General features: G+C 40.9%; 1 protein-coding gene across 1 annotated transcript in view; it reads left to right on the forward strand.

Annotated features, from left to right (window-relative positions):
* The window catches only part of ankrd11 (ankyrin repeat domain 11), a 214,921-nt gene that overhangs the window by 51,965 nt on the left and 144,832 nt on the right, over nucleotides 1-18,124 (forward strand). The window contains exon 2 of the mRNA XM_007230069.4: nucleotides 5,094-5,215. The gene's annotated coding sequence lies outside the window, so the exon portion shown is untranslated. The remainder of the gene's footprint in view (nucleotides 1-5,093; nucleotides 5,216-18,124) is intronic.

The raw sequence follows: 18,124 nt of genomic DNA on the forward strand, positions 1-18,124 counted from the left end.
GAATATGGAATGTGTGTGAGGGGTCTCCAACATTGAATGTGAATGTGATTTCTGCTATAGTCACTTTAGAGAATTCTAACCAGACACCACCAGTCACGATCATTACCTCCCACTGCACTGTCCACTATGCTAATGCTTTCCATGATGTTTCCCTGTTACACACATGTTGAAAGTCCAACGCTGAAAATGGAATATCCTATTCTTCAGGCTTTTTTTTGCAAATAAATGAGAAACTGATTCAGAAACTGAAGTGTTTTTTTGTCTAGATGCTAGTTGTTCCTTATTGGCTTGTACTTGTATTTTTTAAATAAAAAAGGGTAGTGAAACATGCATCAAATAAAAGCCATGAATGTGTATTTAAGTGACCGTTGAGTTTACCATTTACCAACAACAAATAGTTCTGAGCTTCAGTTCTGTTCTGTTGTGCAGTGGTGTTTTAGTCCAGCCTGCCCTGACGTGCCCGACTCTACTCATGAAGGGCTGATAATTAGCTTGTAGTATCACATGTGTTCAGGAGGGGGTTGGTTGAATCTACAGGGCAGGGGGTCTAAAGCATTGGGGTTTAGAAGCTCTACTCTAACCAATCACAGTGCAGTTTACTGTCTGCTCTGTTTGTAGGTGGGCTGTAGGGATTAAAGAGTGTACAGTGTTCTGTTCTGTTCTGTTGGGTTGGGTTGCTCTGACTGGAGTGGTGATCCTGTCACTTGTCATATTGTCAAGGAACACAATGAAAATGAAACATTTACTGTAGGTGATTACTTTTTTACTTTTAATACAGAAAGCATAAAAACTAAGGGTACATTTCATATATATATATATATATGTGTTAATGTAATGTATATAATATTTTGGTGGAAATAGGCCCTCCATGAACTTAGTGTTATCAATTCAGCGTACATATGTATTATTAGTAGAAGAACTATTAGGATTAGTAGTAGTATTCTTTCCTTTTTTTTTTTTTTTTAAAGGACTTATTTATTGCAGTTATAAAAAGGTCAATAAATCCCACTGTCACACGATTGCATTTTAAATGCACTCTACAGTAGCAGAATGCTAACAGCGCTAATAACTTAGTGTGTATCATGCAGCTCTGGCTTGATGTTATCGTTGTAATGGAGGTTTAAGTGCAGTGAGGAGATTTCCCCTCATGTTTACAGCAGCATGGCTAAAAGCTTTATGACGTCTGAGGTCTGGGTGAACCGGGGCTTTTTGGTGGGCCTGGCTGCGCCGGGCTGTGGGGAGGGGCCGGGCTGGTGGGTGTTTTCTGTGTGGTATGTCTCCCCCTCCCCCTCCTCCCTCTGCAGTAAGATTACCGGCCTCTTTCCAAGCTCCATTAGGACGGAGTGCACGCCGATCTGGATTAGTCCAATCTGTCAGATTCCTTCTGGGAGAAGCCACGGGGTTCACATCCCCACACGCAAACACACACACACACACCACCCAGGCCCTGGCCTTAATCTGGCCTTTCCATCTCTTCTTCGCTCTCCAGACCGGTGCAGAGCCTTCCAGATTCAGGCTGAGGAAACGGGCCTGGCACTCTTAACAGCAGGGAAAGTTTTACTGAAAGCACATTTGCTAATCCCGCACTGCCTGTACTGGATTCTTAAAGATCACTGCAGACATTTGTTGGACTTGCTTTAGCAGTTTGGACATGTGTTTCATTAGATGTATGTCTTAAGTTTGTTTCTAAATATAATGTTGTTTTTGGACAAGAAGTGCCTTTAGAGTGTGAAGTTTTAAGCCAACAGCGAAGTTGTGAGGTGGCTGCCTAAGCAGTCTTTGAGAACTAGCATAATTAATGATTATCTGTAATTTTTTTTTTTTTCCCCCAATTTTTTTTATTTATTTTTTTTTATTACTGTTTTTCTCCCATGCGTCATGTATCCACCTAGGAAGAGCAAGACCAGTTGTGCTTTCTCAGTATTTTCATAGCTGATGGCCAGCTGCATGACTGGGATTCGAATCGGCGGTTTCCTTATTATAGTGGCATAGTGGGATCCTCTAAATTGTTTATTATTAAACTAGAATACTTTACTTTCTGGAGAAAACGAGGAATGTATTTGTAGCTCCAGAGGTCTGGATTGTGGTTGATAAGGTAGTGTTAAGGTGGTAGCTAATATTAGGTTGTTAATGTTGCAGGGATGTTCCCATACTGTACCAGGTGTTGAGATTCTTCTGTTTTAATTTAAAAAAAGATTGAGTTTTGATCATTTTTTCTGATACTCATTTTATTAATGAGTTACATATACTATGTTTTATATACTCTGATTTAAACAACTTAATACATTGCATTGCTTACAAAATTGCAAAGTGTTGTGATATATAGAATCTTAACCCCTTGTATAATGCTGCACATCAGATCCCCAGTTCTTTGCCAATACTCAGCCCTAGAATGGACCAATAGAAATGTTTTTTTTCTTCTGTGAAGATACCAGTTTTGGAGAAAAAAAAAAAAAAACATTTGTATGAAAACAAGCCATACCAGGGTTGCAAGACCGCCTTTTGGAGATCTAACATTTTAGTTCGATAAAATATTGATGATATTTGGTGAAATGTATGAAATATTTTTGTATTAATGCATACTTTTTCAGTTTGTCAATCACAATCAACCAACTTTGCTTCTCTAAACCTCTCAAGAACTTTTTCTCTGAATGTCCGGAGGTCATTTCACGCAGAGCTCGACAGACATTGCCTAGAATTATGAATCTTAAAGTATCTTCCAGTAGTAAAGATCCAGCCAGAGGATCGAGGCTCTGCTCACTGCTGTTTGTGTCCTGTGCCTTGGATACTGCTCTTGCTTAGGCTGTGAAGTTGTTGAGGTGTAGTGTAAGTGTGTGTGTGTGTGTGTGTGTGTGTATATGTGTGTATGTGTGGGGGTGGACGATAGCAGAGGCATGCAACCAGCGTGTTCCCAGCTCAAGGGCCTCTGAAATGCCCCCCGATGATCCCCCACCCTGAGAGTGAAGAGAAACAAGCCTGCCCTGGCCTGACTTTACCAGCAAGCCTTAAAGCGATAGTTCAGCCAATCGTCGATCAGCCAAGACGTGTTTAGTGTCTTAAATTTAGCTGCCTTGGCTTTGCACTGGAGCTATAAGGCTAATGTAGCTAACAAGTCATGGAAACTTGTACCTCAACAGTTGGCAGCTTGATATTTGCATGCCTAAAGCAACCTGCTCTTGCTTCAGCTCATGTGGGGGTGTTCATTTAGCTCCCAACAACTGGAGGAAGAGCAGATTTTTACTTGTACAGCAAAGTTACAAACACAACATTGTTGCTGAGAGTGTTGTGGCACTAAGTTATTAAAACATTCATTCAAGGGGGAAAAAAATACAAAATGATCAGAGTAGACGTATGCACGTTTGTTTGGATGTTAGGGCTGCAACTAATGACTATTTTAGTAGTCGACTAATCTGCTAAATGTGTTTGATTAGTAGTGATTTATGTTTTGTAATGCCCTCAATTTGTACTTCCTTCTGGTGAGGACAATTACACATTTAGGCCCCAAGACTAATTTTGCAGTACATTTTGATAGTTTGACGTACCAATATTAAACTAAGAAGTACAAAGTATATTATAGAAAACATACACACATGCTGAATTTTATTTTCTGGTGACTCTAGGATACTTATTCCCAAGTAGATACCTTCCTGAATTATTTATTTGTGTAAGAAAAAGTTTTTTTTTTTTTTTTTTTTTTTAATCAGTAGTTACTAGAACGTGTATACCTTCATTTTAATGGAATGGACTAGTTTAACTAATGTTAGTAATGTTAATGAAGGGGTGAAGCCTGTTTAAACTCATTTCTGCAGCTCTCTACAGTAATTTAACTCTTCACGGGTAATATAGAAGTCAGTGTTTAAACTGTACAGAACTTGCAGAGACAGATTGTAGAATATTGTGTGTAGTTAAATGTGTGTGTTTGGGTTTAATGGACACAGCGCTACTATTACAATGAATACTGGTCTCTCCCGCTCTCTGTCTCTCTGGCTCTCTCAAGTCCCACCCACATCGAAACCCTTATTGGCCTGCTAAGCATGAAGAGAGGCCAATCAGGATACTCAGGATTTGTCACTCTCCCACTGTAACTTTCTCTTGGATTATCTCTCTCTCTCTCTCTCTCTCTCTCTCTCACTTCATCACATGTGTTGTCGATTACGCTGACTAATCGTTACAGCCCTAGTAAATTTTAATTTTTTTTTATTTGGAAGGTGTTGAAAAAAATACGTTTTGTGGTGCTCCTTAACATCTCTGATCATATGTTGTGTTTGAATAGTTATCTATGCTCTAAATATCTCTAAACAATGTTAAATAGGCTGTTGGAATGTTGGGTTAGCATATTTAGCTATTTTTTGCTCAGTTTCTACAGCAGTTACAATGTTATGAATACGATATGAGCCCAAACCATTTGATGATAAATGACCAAAAAAAAATGTAGCACAACAGTGGACGCAACACACTCATGGAATTACGTCTGGCAAACATAATCTCCCTAAGGGAAGTTGAACTATTCCAAGGTCTCATAGATAGGGCTCAATGATTATGGCCAAATATTTATATGGCAACATTTTATCATTTCGGTTTATACGATTGTGACCAACTTTCTAAGAATGTACACAATTGATGTCTAGACCTATATATATATATATATATATATATCTTTCCGATTGACTACATTTGGTTTAAGGTTTTAGTCTGTTGCCCAATCATGCCAAATAGGGATTTAATTCCACAATGATGCTGTTCAGCTATATATGTATATGTAGGTTATGTACATATAACCAAATTTTTCCTTGATAGCACATGAATGCATGTCTTTTTTGGGGGATTTTATCATCTCCTTGATAATCAGCATCAAATTTACTGCTTCATTTGTACACTTATATCGCTGAGTTCTGGTTTTGAAAGTGGTAGCTTCTCTCTGCTTGGCTGAACCTTACCTGGCAACAGTATTACCGGCTGGAACAGGAGAATACAGTAAACTGAACCTGCGGAGCGAAAGACGATCCTCCACCAGATCACGTTAGGAATGTGAAATGGTAGAGTCCGGATAACCAAATCTCACCGTTTCCTCTCTTTCTGTTTTGTCATTGCAGGATTCGTTGGACTTCACCAGGACAGCCCGTTTTTTTTTTTTTTTTTTTTTTTTCCTTTTCTTTTTTTTTTATCCCTTTTCCCTGGATTTACCTCCGAAGATCTGAAGACAGCCATGGAATCGGTAAATACCTTTGTGGTTTTTCTAAAATATCATTTTTACTACATCCTGAGATGCACTGCTGTGTTGTATTTGTTTTGCTGTTTTGCTCGCCTCGTTCTCTTTCATTGGCGACAGAAGCCACGTTGAGCTCACGCTGGTCTATTTTTAGAGCTTTTATTGCCGGGTGCCGAGATGAGGGTGATTATTCCTCTGAAATAATCGTGTATTTACTGCTATCATCAGAAAATAAAGCGGGTTGTTGGTGGTTAGTGCTGGATTTCTTTATTTTTTATTTTTTATTTTTTAGTTATTTTTTTAGGGCTTTTTGAGTGTGATTTATGCTCGTCTTCACCTGGGTTGTGATTCTTGCTGTTAGAAAGTGTGTGTATAAAGTGAGTGAAGTGTGTAAGTGTATGCTAGTACAAACAGGCTGGTCTTAAATGGTGGAATGTGTGTTAAGAGCAGGGCTTATGCATGTCCAGGCTCTGCCTGCCTGTCCCATTGTTTGGAGGGGGGGGGTTGAGCTGGTGTGCTGGTGCATGGATTTTAATGTGGGTGTGTGAGTGAGTGTGTGAGTGTAGCAAGAGAGATGTTTTGAGAAAGTGGGTCAGCTCTTGCTCTGTCTCTTTAATGAAGAGTCCTTTTGCGTGTGTGCATGCGTGTGTGCATGCGTGCGTGCGTGTGTGCGTGCGTGTGTGTGTGTGAGACACGGTGCTTCAGTAGATAGTGGCAGTGGCAGCCCGGGCCTCAGTACACACACTCGTTCTGTTTGTGTCCCCATGGCCTGCACACAGGAGCAGAAGTACCAGCCGCCTTTACACGTCTTTACTGGTGATCACTGTACATATGGGTCTAACCTTCATATGTCCTGGATTCAGTCACTGCTGTGGATTAAATTCCTTTACATTTGGCAGATGCTTTTATCCAAAGTAACTTACAAATTATGAACATATTTGTCACCTTTTAAAACTAGGGCCATCAACATTAAAGCGCTAACATTAGGAGTGTGCCATATCATATCGTACGTGATAATATCACCAATTTTTTTTATATCGTGAACGATATTACGATATCCCACCCCTAATTATCGCATCTGGATACTACTTTTTTGCTGTTTTAGGCAAAATAAAAATTCACACATTTCTCATTTCCTATTAAATATCTACTAGAGACAGATTGTATTTGTCTAGTATCATTTATTTTACTTTAGTCCTGAATATATGGAGATATTTTTAGTGCATTATTAGTATCATGACATTCTGGATGATTGACTTCCATTATAAATCTGCTAAAATTCTTGTATTTTTTTTTATCTCAGTTAGGGGTGTGCTGTATCATATCGTATACAATAATAAAATGTAAGTTTTGTTTTGTTGCAGTAGTGTATGTTTTTTCATATCGCCAAGAGTATCGTTATCGCGATAATACCATGAAATATCGTGATATTATTTTAGGGCCATATCGCCCAGCCCTAGCTAGCACGCACGATTAATGTGGAATTAGTAACGTGTTTTTTTTTTTTACGCAAGTTACTTACGCCACCAACTTCTTTTGTTTTCTGCCCAGCCCACAGCCAATGCTCAATTTTTTTTGTAAAGCGGTTCGCTTGTGGTGAAAACATGAGCTGGTCTCGAACCGACCCAACAAACGCTGTCTCTTCTGGTCCATGCTGTTTACACACTAAGCACGGTCTGTGCAGTGTTCACTTCTCGCACTCGTGCATCTCTGTGCTGCATGTCCCATTGAAAACACTGTTTGAAATCGCAGCTGCAAATTAAAGTTAAGAGTTAAAGAAGCGTCACTTTGCACAGATAAACATACTGGAACACAGAATCTTCTCCCTGTATTTAATTTCTTGCCCCTGCACCAGACAACTCTGACCAGTCAGAGGAGACAGTGTGCCTGTGTGAAACCAAACCAAACCAAACAGAGGGAGAAACGCTCCAAATAAACTAACTTATCAACTGATCCGGACAATAAAAAAGAACTACAGGTGTATAAAAAGCCTGATCTGGTCTGATTACATTTTTTATTCGATTGACACCACAAATTTAAACTAGATTAAATGTATTTTCATAGAAAAGGCAATTACAAAACGTCTATTGTAACTAATATTTATTGAGCCCTGAAGACTTTAAACATCCTAGCAGACATACAGGACAGTACAGGTTGCAGCCCCTATGCTAACACCACACAACAGCCAGTTGGGTTTGTGTGCTTCAGCTGCAATGCTACCATGCACAGCATGCATACTGTGCAGTGTTTTTCTGAACTGGATTACTTGCTGGTAGTTGATAAGTCTTGGTTGCCAAATATTCAGTGCATTCCTTCTGTTGATTTAGTTTTTTTAACAGCTATGAAAGGATTGCTTAAATAAAGTTTGTACCTTTTAAACAGTGAACAGTGGTTCTGTTTGCTTGGAAATTGTTTCTTAAGGGCTTGACGTTTAGATAATGACATTTCTGAGACATTTTTGCGAAATACACTTTCTCTCGCACTATGTTGCCTTGTTGAAAAAATATTAGTATGAAATATATAGCAGATTTCTAACAGCCGCTTTTCATGAATTCTCCCGTTTTATTAGATTGATATATAAAATGACAATGCTGTGCTGTTGTAGTTGCAGTAGTTTTGTTTGTTGATCAATAATAGAGTCTTATCCTATTGGACATATAATGTAACTCAAGCTCTGTCCTCCTGTACGTTCTGAGACTGTGGATAAGAAAGTAGAAATGTGTGAATGTGTTGAAATGCTGTTTTCTATGATTCTCTCCCCCACGCTCTGCTTTCCTACATCAGTAACTCCCTCCATCTTCTGCTCCGGCTGTGTATTGTGGCCTCAGGCTGCTCCGCTACAGGAGCTGCGGCTGCTGTTTACCTCTCAGATTAGCCTGGATCTGCTTACCGTCACTGCAGACCCAGCACACTGATCACAAAGCTCATTATACCGGCAGGGTGGGATGGGTTATTTATTTATTTATTTTACCCCTTCTTAACACCCCTCCCTTTCATGTGATGCCAGTCACATGGTTTCCAGGCAGCGGTACAGTAAATCACAATCAGACGTTATTTTTAACCACTCGCTCGCTCTAAATCCTCCGCCGAGCTGATAGGTAGCAGAGGAGCCAGCAGCTCTCTCTCTCTCTCTCTCCCTCTTTCTCCCTCTCTCTATTCCTCTATACACATGAGAGTGTATATACTGTCAGTGGTTTTACTGCAGCAGGGCAGATGTACTGTGCAGTGTTATCGGTTAGCTGGTCAGTGGTTCCAGATGAAAGGAGAGTCATCACTCTCTCTTTGCACCACTGCACTGTACAGTTTATTACAAGTATATCTCTTTCTTTTCTTTCCCTTATTTCTTAAAAAAATCATTTTCTCTTTTCTATCTCTCTTCTTCTGCCATTTCTCCTATTTCTCTCTATTTTCTCATTTTCTCTAATTTAGCATCCCCTCAGTTTTTCTTTTCCCTACCCTTTTCCTCTTTTTCCTGTCTTTTGCCCCTTTCTGTATCTTATTCCATCTCCATCTCTCCCCATCTAATACTTTTCCCATTTTCTCTTTCTCTCAATCCATCTCATCTTCTACCTTTCTCTTTTTCTGTGTCCTATTTCTTCCATTGCTCTTTCTCTTTTCCTCTACTCCCACCAGTGTTTTCTTTTTCTCTCCCTCACCTTTCTCTCCTTGTTTCCAACCTTTCTTTCATTCTCTTTCTCTCTCTCTCTCTTTTCATATCTTACTTCCTATCTCTCCTCTTTCTCTCAGGCCTATGTTTATTTCTTCTCTCCCCTCTTCTTGTTTTCTCACTCCCTTATTTCTCCCACATTTGTTGTTTTCTCTCTCTCTCCCGCACACACACTCTCTCTCTCTCTCTCTCTCTCTCTCTCTCTCTCTCTCTCTCACTTCGTCTCTTCCTCTCGCTCCCTCTTGTCCTCATCGCTCTTTCGAGAACAGGGCTTGTCCCACAACAGGATTAGTCCGCAGCTCTCCCAACGAGGAAGTGGGCCCTGCCAGTCATATTACATAAGACTCCTAGCACTGCTTGAGACAACTATAGACGCTTTGTTCCTCAGCCCCCCCTCCCCTAATCCCTCCCCTCCCTACCACACGGCCTCCCCTTCTGGTGGGCCACATGCTAAAGCTGTATTGAAAGAGTCTGTGTTTGAAACAGGCCCAGCTCTGTGGTGAGACAGCAGAAACACTCGCATCATTACCTCATAGAATGCTACCTCGCGCCTGTCTTCAGTGCAGGACTGGAGCCAGCAGAGAAGAGTGGGATTAACAGTGTACCTGTGTGTATAAGTTCAGCTTAGACTGGATTTTAATCATAATAATATTCAATACATTAAATTTGATCTGATATTTCACGGGATATGTTCACATTACCTGAAGAGACTCAAATTAGATTTTTTTTACCTAGTGTAAATGTGCCACTTTCATATTAGGTCCTAGATTACGTGCATATCTGATCTGTAAGCATGTGACATGAATGTGAACAATCGGATTAGGTTTTTGTCTTCATCTTTTTTTTTACCCATATGCATGCATGCATCATGCGTCATCAACCAGCTCCAACCAGTGTTGTGGCACATTCCAGCTGTCTACAACAATCTTACTCCACTTCATTTGCTTGCAGGATAAGCAGCAGCCAATGTGCAACAAATTATACATGTGAACGTTGTTAATTAGCTTTAATACTTATTTAAAATCTAAAGCTTTCTTCAGAAAGAACAAAACGTAAGTCAGAATTTGGCGTTGCAATAGTGGCCACTTGCAGAAACGTACTGTGCCGCGTTGGAGACGAATTTATTCACCTTGCACACAGATAAATTACATATTTATGAATTTGAACTGTTATGATTCAAAAATAATGGAAATTTTAATGTGGAATGTGGTCAAGTCTAAAGTGGACATGTGAAGCATGTTTACTCACAGCGTGGATCTAATGCATGGTCGTTGACCTGATTTAAATTTAGATGGGTATGTCTGCGCTCATTGCCGTTGTCTGATAAAGATTGGCTCTGAATTTTCATATCGGTACATCAAGTGCGTCTGATGTCTGGCCGTTCTGGTGCTTACATAAGTCGGGTGGATGGTGGAAGAGGACCTCTGCTGCATTATTCAGGTGATTCACTGCAGGGCAGTAAGATGGTGGCTGAACGCAGGGACCATTTTGGAGCTGGCGATGTTGCCAGGCGCTCTCGCGAGTTGTTAAAAGCCTGGCACAGGAGAATCAGCTTTTAAGATCGTAATCCAAGAGAATGATGTCACTGCTCCATTCATCACCGTGGCAGCTGATTGGCCACGGTACAACTTTATTCCCCCAACAACCTTGCAAAGTCACCTTTACCCAGCGAGTGATGGCACACTCAGCTCTTGACATGGGCTGAGCTTTTTTTTTGCCAAGTCTCTGAGGTATAGGTGCGAATGAGGGACTGAGGGGTCGGCTTGTGAACTACACTGTTAAAATTATATGTTTCTTAGGGGTCTAAAAAAAAGATTTAAGAAGATAATTTACTTGTTACTTTACCTATAGTGGTTCCTCTACCGTTTCCAATTGAAGAACTCCTCCTAAATGTTCCTCAAGCAACGTGTAGTTTTAACAGTGTAGTCATTGTTGCTGCTGATTATATTGCTACACATTGCAGCTGACCTGTGGACCAGAAATGTGACCATGACCTTATCTTCTTTCCCAGTAAGAAATTAGACACATTTTTGTGCTACAGGTTGCATATTTGGAAAAATCTGAGTAACACAACTGCCACAGTGTTTGCACACTGGCTACTGTCCTCATCCTTTATTGCTGCTACAGAGGTAGTATGCTGACTACCAGCCTTATTCAGCATCGCTGCTGCAGAGTTAGCAAGCTGGCTACCGGCATTGTCCAAAATCGCTGCTGCAGAGTTAGCAAGCTGGCTACCGGGCTTCTCTGACATTGCTAAAATAGCGTTAGCATGCTGGTTACCAGCCTTGTCCAGCATCGTTGCTGTTGCATTAGCACACTGGCTACCGAGCTTGTCTTAACACCGCTGATGTAGCGTTAGCATGCTGGTGACCAGCCTTGTTCAACATCTCTCTTGTAGCATTAGCACACTATTTGCCAGCATTGTCCAAAATTGCTGCTCTTGCATTAGCACCCTGGCTATTGGCCTTGTCTTACATCGCTGCTGTAGCATTAGCATGCTGGCTACCAGCCTTGTTTAACATCTCTCTTGTACCATTAGCACCCTGGCTATTGGCCTTTTTGTTTACATCACTGCTGTAGCATAAGTATGCTGGCTACCAGCCTTGTTCAGCATCTCTCTTGTAGCATTAGCACCCTGGCTATTGGCCTTGTCTTACATTGCTACTGTAGCATTAGCATGCTGGCTACCAGCCTTGTTCAACATCTCTCTTGTAGCGTTAGCACCCTGGCTATTGGCCTTGTCTTACATCGCCGCTGTAGCATTAGCATGCTGGCTACCAGCTTTGAACAACCTTGCTGCTATAGCATTAACACTTTGGCTGCCAGCTTTGTCAAACATTGTTTCTCTTGCATTAGCACCCTGGCTATCGGCCTTGTCTTACATCACTGCTGTAGCATTAGCATGCTGGCTACCAGCCTTGTTTAGCATCTCTCTTGTAGCATTAGCACACTGGCTATTGGCCTTGTCTTACATCGCCGCTGTAGCAATAGCATGCTGGCTATCAGCCTTGTTTAGCATCTCTCTTGTAGCATTAGCACACTGGCTACCAGCATTGTCAAACATCGCTGCTGTTGCTGTTGTTAGCACATTGGCTATTTACCTTTTCCAACATCTCTGCTGCAGAGTTAGCACGCTGGCTACCAGGCTTGGCAACATTTTTGCCCCAGAGTTAGCACAAACGATACTCTGAGAATACCAAGCGAAGGCACACTAAACCTTTGTACGGCTCAGGCAGTTTGTTGGTGTTCCATGCTAAACCGTATCTGTATGGTAAAAGTCAGCAGACCATTCTGTTTGGCAACCCAGTGTAAAAGTGGCTATTGATGCTTGTCATTTCCAATGCTTGTAAAGCTTGCAGTGAACTAATTATCCTTGTGGGTGGAGCTTGAACAGCTCAGTTCCAAATGAACTCGCAGTATATTAAAAAAAAAACACAGTTTGAATCAGTAACATTAGCTGCATGTTTTTCTGCATTATTGTGACCCAGATAGCTCTGAATCGGCGTGTGACTCCACGCCGGGAACAGCATGTATCTGTTCAGCTCTCATCAGAAGGAATGTGCTGTCAGTAAGATGAAGCTCATTTCTCATGCTCTGTTCCAGCTTTTGGCCGTGTGCCGCTGACAAGCCAGCGTTTGTCCTTACTCTGCTCTCCTCCCACACATGGGAAGAGAGCGAGCGGCGCAGACACAGCCTCTTGAAGACCGCGGTGGCCGCAATGACGGATGGCCAGTGCTGCTTCGAAGCACTTAGAAGGTCAGAGGGTTTGTACAGAATGTCTGGATGTGGACAGTCGGCTCGGTGCACAGCATGCACATAGAGTGGAGGGCAGGCTTTAAAGGCCTGGTCATGGACAACCTTTCTCTTTTTACTTTATTGAAACAAAAGTTTAAGCTGCTTTCTCACATTTTATCATGGTGTGCTTTTTAGAGTGTTTTCTTTCTTCTTGGTGTGTTTATATGCTGATATCAGCTGATATAGAGCTAGCATTCTCATCTGTGTAGACGGAAATATTTTCAATAACAAAGAGGAAGGGGAATTTCCATTTTTAAAAATATCTAGATACATGTGGACAGGGCTTGAGTACACTCAACTTCCACACTTTTTTATCCATACTTACAAACTTTATTCTCAAAAACTAGGAGCTATTACCTATTGTGGCGTGAGTAGGCGGGGGAGCCGTGGGTCTGCCCCACGCAGCAACGCACAGTCCTACCTGTATAGCTACAGGTATAAAAACTCTGCCCTCACCACTTGGCTGGTGGCTGAGGCAGAAACGGACCACTTAAAGACTTTAAGTAATCTCTACAGCTTCTAGAGCCCCATTGGGCAGATTTATGTTGTTTAAAGTTTATTTTGGGTGTAGTGGAGGGCATTAAAGTCAAATAAAGGTACGTGAGAGAAAAGCACAGCGCATTTTGCCTGATTTCTCTTGATTAAATATCAATAAATATGTCAATTTAATACCATACATTTAACTACACTTGATAGGACCTTATTAATTAAAACGTTGTTTTTTTTTTTTTTTTCGCAATGCTTTCCTTATGACTGACGCTAAATCCTTATAACTGTTTGATCTAGCTGTTGACGAGCAGGCTTATTTTATTTGCGTGAATGACATGAAATGTTTAAAATTAATGCAAACGTGTAGAAAAAAACGAAGACAAGCTGTAACCTAGATATAAATAATATCCTAATAATAATAGAATAATAATAAATAATAGAATAATATGCCAATTAGGCATATTTGTAGCAGTAGGGTATTTAAATGTTCATCCCTGACTCTAATTCATTAAAGTTATATACCTGATTTGATCTTTTTCCGTACAATCCCTGCTAAAGTTTTAGGTGAAGGTGCCATAAAGAAGGTCAGTGCATGTTTCTGGAAAAACAAAGAAGTGGGCGTGGCATCGCAATGATATTGTCCATCGGCACAACCCTAGTGGCCACGTCCCTAACCCCAGAGGCCGGTCACACTATTCATATTCAGTTGTAATGCACCTCACATGTACTTAGCCTTTTGGAATCATCCACTTTTTAAAATGCTGTCAAAATGCATCTTGGAGCACCAGAAAATTGGTTATTATGTCAAAACATGATTTAAACCATTAATGCATTCATACCACATAAATATCAAAAGTGTACCTGATGAGAATGTAGAATATAGACTTTTTTTAAAACATGTTCTCCAGATGTCTCCTCACACCGGCTGTGTTTTTGCCTTTAGTCTAAATTTGGAATCCACCTTGCAGAGAGAGAGCATGATGTCATTAGCCTGGAGCCTCTCTTTCCCTTTTCTCTGCTTACGCCTGGTTAGAGCTTGATTTGTTATGTTAATGCTCGGTGACTCATCGCCATGTGCACCGGCTACATGCTTCTGTGTCATGGTGGTGAAAGCTTGTTTGCTTTGTCAGAGCCGCACCACGGCGAGATCTTTTAGGAACTTCCCTCAGACTTATCGGACCATGCTGCTGATTCTCGCCAGTCGCTGCTACTGTACCGCCGTGTCAGGGGAAAAGAAACACTCGGTCATCAGTCAGTCAGTTTACAGAAGACCCAGTAAACTGTGCAACCCTCTGGAAGAAATTAGACTTTTTTGTTTCAAGCTAACCTAAAAGGATAGCCCTCCGCCAGTGACTCATGTTAGCCATGGTTCTGGCCTGCTGGTTTGGCGTGTATCGCTCTCTGGCACCGTGATTAAAGAACACACCAAGCTTTTGAGGCATTGCATTGTTTTTTTTTTTTTGTTTTTTTTCCCATAGGCGCCCTTTGAACTCAATCTGCACGCAGTAATTGGATTCCTTTTAAACGCAGTGCATTTTATCCGTTCCTTGACAATGCAACGGAAGTTCTTCTGCCGTCGCTGATACTGGCAAATGTCAGATGCTCGACGTCAGTGCTGCGTGCGGAGGAGAAAGGGAAAAAAATGAAATAAAAATCGGCTCGCTCTCTCTGTTGCATCAGAAAGACGTGTTTTGCAGTGCCGAAAAAAGGCAGATAAAGCTGATAAAGCATAAAGAGTTTAATACATTTTCACACATTTATACATCAGCATCCTTACAATAGTCCAGACTGTAGACCAGATGATTATTTTTTTTTTCAGTGCCGTGAATGTGAATCATACACACTCTGTACATGCATATACAATAAATAGGTCTGTGTGGGCTGTGGCTCTGCTCTAGGTTTGATTTAAATATAGTGATGGGGTGGAACACACTCGAAAGTGAAAGCATTTCTGTGTTTTTCTGTACATTTTCACTGAAGAATTTATATTTTGCTTCTCATGTAGGGGCAGTAATAGCTGATTCCTGATCTATTGACATATGACTATCAACTTGGGTCATCACTCAGTACTCTCATACTTCAGTTTGAATTTGTTTCTGTTTTTATTCATGTTTATACTGTACATCAACATTGGCAAATATTAAAAGGGTTTTATGTCAGTATTGGCTCAGAATTCCTATATAATTGCATTTCTATATGATAACATTGAAATAGAACATTAGACTCATAGATCTTTGGGCAAGACTGCTTACAATACATTCTGCTCACTATGTACCATGCTGTTTATAGTGTAAACTCCTCAGTATTAGAGTGTCTCTAATACTAGTGATCTAAAGTGGAGTTTTGAAGGACAATGTATCAAATATGTCCGTTTCTTCTGTTTAAACAAGCACACTTATTATTTATTATTAAAACCTACAATTCTAATACTGTTTGATGCATAGTGAAGTGATTATTACATTTGTGATCATCCAGTTAAACTTTTTTTGTTGCACTCTGCAGTAAAAACCACAGTACACATTTATAATTTGACAAAATTGTCATATTTACCAGCTCTATTTCCATTGTATATATTTAGTGTACAGCCAGGATGGACTCTTGTGTCTTTCTTCCCATCCCCCACTCGCGCTTCTCTCCTCTTCACCCCCTTTTCATTCCTGTGTGACATGCGGGTTTTTCCCCTGGCTCTTTGCTCCCTCGCTCTCTTTTTCCCCTCTGCCCCCCCACCCTCTTTCTCTCCCCCCCCCTTTATCCTCTCTCTCTCTCTCTCTCTCTCTCTCTCTCCTGGCTGTGTCGGGATCATGATGACTGTGCTGTTTTCAGCCTTGCTGCAGCCGAGAGAGTAAATGTAGCATTTGATCACATGGAAATTTTTACAGGGCTTTCAAACCCTGACCTCCTCCACAGACACGCGCCCATAACGCCATCACTCCGGCTATGAAAATCAGCCCGTAGTCAGGAGTAATGCTCATATTTAAGGTGCAGAAACGCTGCACAGTACTGCTGCATTAAATGATCTCCCAGGTTATCGGGGATATTGGGCATTAGTGTAGTTCACCTATTTTAGGGAGATGATGCTGCTGCTGCTGCTGCTTCTTGTGCTGCTGTTTATGATGAAGGGCTTGAATGAGATGAGTGCTCGTTCCCCTCGTCTCCAGTTTCTGACCATAATGGCCGCAATAATGGCCCTGTTTTTGATTGTTTGTGTCAGCCAGGATCTGGTTTCAGGAAACTCTGCACTTAACATTTTTTCCAGTAATCTGAAGTCCCATGAAAGAGCCGGGCGTCGTGTTCACCAGGTCTGTAACACGAGGGCCAAGCCCACCAGCAACCCTAACCCACAGAGGCCTGTTTCAGCTGGTCCCTCTGCCACCCCACCAGCCAGAGCTCTGTGACCTTGGTATCGAGTGTCCCACGCCTTGTAGCAAGCCAATAGCACGCCTGGGATGCCGTGTCCTTGTTCCTGACCCCATGGCGTGTTCGCATACCGCTCGGTCCTCTCATTAGACGGGATGACCTTTGTTTTTGCGAGTGGACAAACTTGAGCTTGAGGTCGGGTATCGGTGTGGATGTTTCGGTGTTGGTAATGTTGGTATTGATCTAATTGATTTAAGGAAAAATACTGAAATTATATTTTAAAAAGACTGCAATTTGCTTTTTTTTTGTATTTCTGTTTGCTTTGTCTATGATGGTAATAAATCACTCAGCACTCTAGATTTTCAAACAGCAGACATCACACTGATGCTCCACTGATTTCACTGGCATCTCTGTCATTGCCGATTCGTGACTGAACGATGCTAAGCTTCAGTCTGGAGCTGTGGAACTCTGTTCTCTGGAATGATGAGGTTGAGTACAAGTAAATCTGTTACCTGGGGAAAATAGCCCTAACTGGGAAAAAAAAAAAAAACACCAAACACAGATGTAAGGCCGTGCACATCCTGATTAAGGGTCAGTGTCTTGTCTGCAGTAGTTTGAGTGATTGAGTCGGAGTGACTGTGATGAATGTGTTGGAAACGTTGTCTGGCATTGGCCGGACGTTTCGGCGACGTGGACTTACCACACAGGTCAGATTGCTGCCCTGTTGGGCTTCTTGTTTATTGGACTGCTCGCTGCTGGCTTTTCTTAATTATTTATGCCTGTGTGTTTGTCTCTGTGTCAGCTGTGTTGGAAACAAGTGAAATCACATTGCGCTAAAGTTAACTAGCAACAGTGGGATGGTCGATCATGTAGGATTGTTTGCTATTTCACTCATTATTATACCTTCCAGCCTTATTGCTTTAAATTAGTTTTAAAAGTTTGTTGGGCAGAAACCATTCTAGTAGGAGTGTGCCACATCGTATCATATGCGATAATATCGTAAACGTTTTTGAATATCGTGAACAATGATATACCCTGAAATATCGTGCCATAACACTCCCCTAATTATCACATCAGGGTTCTACTTTTTTGCTGTTTTTAACAAAAGAAAAGTTCACAATGTTCTCATTTCCCAATATATATCTACTAGAGACAGATTATATCTGTCCAGTATCATTTATTTTACTTTAACCCTGGATATATGAAGATATTTGGAATGCAGTTTGAGGCGTGCAATATCATACCATCATATACAATAATAAAATGTAAGTTTTGTTTTCTTGCAGTAGTGTATTTTTTATTTTTTTGTCATATCGCCAAGAGTATCGTTATTGCGATAATACCATAAAATATCGTGATTATTTTAGGGCCGTATCGCCCACCCCTACTTTCTAGGTTGAGGTGGTACTTTAACCCGGACGAGGACTGCATTTAGAATTAGTTAATATAGAGATCCAGCAAATGTAAACTTTTTGCCTGAATCTGAATGTCTTTGTCTTTTTTTTTTTTTTTTTTTTTAAAGAAAATGTCATCATTTGGTGTAAATTTGGTTGAACACAAAGTAATTTAAACTGCTTTTTTGCATTTCTAACTAAGTGATTGTGTGT

The sequence above is a fragment of the Astyanax mexicanus genome, chromosome 23 (genome assembly GCF_023375975.1).
Source record: "Astyanax mexicanus isolate ESR-SI-001 chromosome 23, AstMex3_surface, whole genome shotgun sequence".
NCBI classification, from domain to species: Eukaryota; Metazoa; Chordata; class Actinopteri; order Characiformes; family Acestrorhamphidae; genus Astyanax; species Astyanax mexicanus.